We start from the raw sequence: 4,856 nt of genomic DNA on the forward strand, positions 1-4,856 counted from the left end.
GGGGCCGGTCGCAAGGCAAGGGCCAGTGACGGGCGGGAGCCCCGGCCAATGAAAAGCGCGAATGGTCCGGAGGGCGGGGCTCGAGGGGGCGGGGCGGTGGGTCCCAGCGGGATCCGCGTTCCGTAGCGGGAAGTTAACGGGGACACGGGGACACAGGGTTAGCTGCCTTGGAAGCGACCCGCAAGGATCAACCAGTCAGCTTCTGGCTCGGCACAGGACCACCCCCAAGAGTGACACCATGCGCCCGAGAGCACTGTCCAAACGCTTCTCGAGCTCTGTCGGGTTCCAGTGCCCAGCCGCCGTGTGGGTGAAGAAGCTTTTCCTGATATCCAACCTAAACCTCCCCTGACACAGCTTCAGGCCATTCCCTCGGGTCCTGTCACCGGTCACCACAGAGAAGAGATCAGTGCCTGCCTCTTCTGTTCCCGTCATGAGGAAGCTGTGACTGCAGTGACCTCAGTCTCCTCCAGGCTGAACAGACCAAGTGAGCTCAGCCGCTCCTCTCACGGCTTCCCCTCAAGGCCCTTCACCGCATTCTTAGCTCTCTTTTGGGCACTCTCTAATAGAACCACAGAAGACTCTCGGAATATTCCGAGTTGGAAGGGATCTACCAGGATCAAGTCCAAGTCTTGCTTGAATGGGCTCCCAGGAAATTATTTTCTGCAACAGGCGGCTCAGCCGCAAATGGTGCAGGTGGAGCAAAGCGCAGAGCCTGTGCTGTACTATCTGGTGCTGTGAGGGACTTGGGGGCTGTGCTGCGACAGATTACTCAGCTTTCACCAGAGGTGTCTAGAGGGACCAACCTTCATTAAAGAGCTCTGCTGGGCATCTGTATAAACCAAGTCACCTGCTTGTGATCTCTGGGCTTTTTGATCAGAGCCTCTGGGGTGGTGTTTATGTCCCTACCATTTTTTTCTAAAAATCAGGGTATGTAAAAGCTTCTCTGTGGATACATAAACTGCTATCTTGTATAAAACCATAAATAATTATTCAGAGTCAGTGACAAAAAAATACCATCATGAAGAGTTTCAGAAGTCTTAGACCATCTAGACTAGAAAGACTAAGGATTAGAAGGACTAAAAATTAATAAAAGAATTCCTGAGGATTTAGGTCAGGAATTCCTGACCTAAAGCAATACAGAATTTCTGGAGTCTCAAATCAAGTCAATTGAAGCCTAAAAACTGGATAAGAGCATGAATTAGGACCTTTCTAAAGATCCTTTTGTTTCCTGTATGGTCTAAAATTAATTTATTTGCTGTGCATGCATTGCATGACTATCTCAGATGAATCTTCTGTTTGGAAAAATCCCCTTCTAGACACCCTCTTTATGAAAGACTACAAAAATGATTTGTGCATTTGCATGTACCAGTCTCTCAAATGTGACCAGACCATTGCTGAATTCTGTGTTAAAATAGACTGCATCAAGCAAAAGGGTAACACCTTTCAGTATGTTTTTCTTCCAGTATCCCAAAGCCAAACCAAGACTTGCCCGAAGTCTCTCTGCTCTGTTACATCTTGAAGTAGTTTTTTTACCCCCCTGTGTTAGAGAAACTTCTTTTTTCACAAGTAGCTTGCTGATTCAGACAAGGTATTTGACTTGTGTGCTCTAGGGTTTCTGTTCAGAGCTGGGCATGGAGGTGGGCTATTCGAGGGTCAGTAAGCCTGAAGTCAGTGGAAATCAAATTTACAGCAACATTCATCTGTAACTTGCAGTCACCTCTTTGTGGTGGAGTTGTCTTCATAAGAGGGGAAGCAGCATGACGGATGGATGGATGGATGGATGGATGGATGGATGGATGGATGGATGGATGGATGGATGGAAAGAAAGAAAAGAAATGTCTCATCTTACAATGGCTTTTAATCTGATTATGATCCTGAATACGAAAGCTCCTACTGACTGGATTGGGACTAAAGGATTTGCTGCTTGTTTGCCTTCCACCAAAAGCTGCAGGTAAAAGCTAGAGGGCAGCAGACAACAGCATCTCTGTGGAGCATGAAGAGGGTACTCATTCACTCCAGAACCAAGAGAAATCATGCCATTCCCCAAAATTTGTAGAAAGGAGAATGGCACCAACCCTACTGCAGAATCATCCCTGCCCAGGGACTAAGTGGGCTTTTTTTGGCAAGATTACAGTGGAGAAGAGGATGGTAGTATTGAGGAAAAGTGGGTCTTAGTCTTGCTGTTCTTTTATATACAATTCAGGGCAATTCAGCCTTTCCAGTTAACCAGCATGTTGTCCTCTTAGCTTCAATTTTTATAATTTACAGGTTGGCAAGAATTTCTTGATGGGCCTTTTCTCCTTGAAAGAGACCTCCTGAAAAAACCTACTGCTTCTCTCAGTAGCTGCAGTTTGTTCCTGCATCTGTGTCTTACAAACCCAATTCATTCAAGTGATTGATTGCTTAACACCCCTTTCCCCTCACCCCTTTTCTCTTTACTCAGCAGATCTGTTTGCTTGGATGTCCCATTTGAAGTATCCCAGAAGGCTCTCATTGCTGGTATGTTGTGTTTTGATCTGACAGATGGGAGAAAGCAAAAGCTCTCTCTGCCACAATGCCCTTTGGAAATTGTCATACTCCTTGTGTTCTCACACCTCTGGTATGTTCCCATTTGTGCAGGTACCTTCTGATAGACAGCTATGAAGTTGTGTGATCATCTTGGCTGATGACTTTCAGGATATTATCCTTTGAAATAATTTAATAGCCATTTGGTATAGCAACAGTGCTCTCTGTTTAAATTTACTGAGATGTTTTGCTTGGCTTTTGTGGTGCTTCTTGTACAGCTGTTAGTACATTTTTACACCCTAATCCTCATGGTATCAGTGGACTGAAAATCTCATTCCCCATCACCATCTCTTTTGGGGTTGATTTGCTGAGAAAACTTATTCCTGCATTGCAGTTACCCACTTTGCAGTATTTTTCTGCTTCTGGGCACTGCAGGTTTTAGATTTGGGATTCAGATTTCAGATCCTGGATCCAGGTTTCCCACACTACCATCAACTCTCTTCAGGTAGATGACTTCACACCTACCTCAAAATTCTGGCTGGAGTATAATGATAAACAGTGAAGCTGTTAATCTGTTTAAAGACTACTAAAAGGAACTTGTAGTGCTTATTCTTGGGGATTTGGATCTTTATTAATCTCTAGGAGTTCTACTTTGACCTTTGTTTTGCCTTCTGGATTTAAAAACAAACCCTGTCCTCTTAGAAAGTTTTATCTGTGAGCTGTTAAGCATCTGTAACAGCTAGGCTCATCAGTTCATGTAGGAAATATCTGGTATTTGTTAGTACCATGCAAATACAACACGGTGCTCTTTTTATCTCCTAACCTCCCTTGTATAAATGACCTTGGAAGAGATGTGCTTGCTTTACAAAGCAGCGTGCTGAAGTACACGCAGTGGAAAGGGAAATAGCAGGAGTGTGGGGTGGCAAGAGCGGTATTTGTGATGGCTGCACTGCTGAGCAGGGAAACTGCCCTGAGCAGGAGCCCCTCCAAGAGCCTCTGTCTTTATCACTCACTGCCTTTTCCACTATTTTGTAAAACACCAAGATTAGGAATCATGTAAAAGTCAGTTTGACAACAGTGAAGGCAGCGTCTGTCAAGTCTATGTCATGGAGGCAAAAAAAATGGTTTTGCAAATTCTCCGCCTGTCTCCTGCTGTAGACATTGTAGGCCCCAGTCCCTGCTTTGTCGGGGGGAGTGTAGTGTCCTGCCATGCTGGTGGTGCATGGCACCACTGAGACTTTTTTTATGAGCAGCTTTTTCCTCACTGGTCATTGAAAACAGCCAGTGATGCCTCTTTCTTCCTTCCTGCAAGCAGGGCCAGGTTTGTGCAGCCAGCCTGGAAGTGATTGCTTCTGCAGTTACCTACAGATACTTGGAGTCAAACACTGTCCTGCTGATACCTTCTGGTAAACAACAGCCACCAAGGCACAGCAGAACTGTTTTTTGGGGTGGTGAGTGAATATCTTTTGGCTGCGCCAGGGTTGCTCCCAAATGGCACCAAACACCATCAGGATCCTTTGTAGCTCAGGGTCCCCTTTGAGTTTGCTCCACTCACTTCAAAATGAGTGTGAGGTCCTGGTCACTCCATACCACCCTCCCCTTTGGGTCTGTGCCCCAACTCATTCACGGTCCAGCTTCCCTGAACAGAGGTGTGGGGTTTTGCTCCCTGTCATTTGTGCAATAAAGCTCGGTTTTAAAGGTTCTGTTGTGTAAATATCCCAAAGACGGCCCAGCACAAAGCCAGCACCCTGTCTGGTCTTCCAGTCTGCAAGCTCACAGAGGCAGCTTCTTCTAAGGTTGTCTTTTTTGATGACCATCAGCTGCAATGCAGTGATGTGTGCTGTCAAATGGTCTAACTTGGATATTTCTCCCTTTATAGAACAGAAATTACCTGTCAATTTTTTCTTACTGGCACATGTTTCCTTTAACAGCCTTATCCCATGTTTGGTTAACAAGGAGGCAAGAAATCAATTTTGTTTCTTTATTTAGAAATAAATGCATTATTCCCAGAGCCCAGACTAAAGTATAATACATTTGACATTTCCACATAGAGGCATATTACTCCTCACACACACTGCACTTCACAAAGCAAGAGGTGTCGGAGAAGAAGGAAACCAAATGAGAGTGAGAACTCTGGCTATTACAAGCTCCTCATGAGCTATAGCTTCTCATCAACAGCTGTAAAATGGACTGAAGCCCAAATCAGTTAGTGAAGGGAAAATACATAAGGAGGGAAGCGTTTATGGAAAAGAAATGGATCTGGGTGGATCCCATATGTGTGGTAGGGGGGTTCTGCTCCATGGGACCAACTCCTGCTGCTTTCCGTGTTTTTCTTTGCCTTTCTTAGGCTT

This window comes from Serinus canaria, chromosome 1 (genome assembly GCF_022539315.1).
Source record: "Serinus canaria isolate serCan28SL12 chromosome 1, serCan2020, whole genome shotgun sequence".
NCBI lineage: Eukaryota > Metazoa > Chordata > Aves > Passeriformes > Fringillidae > Serinus > Serinus canaria.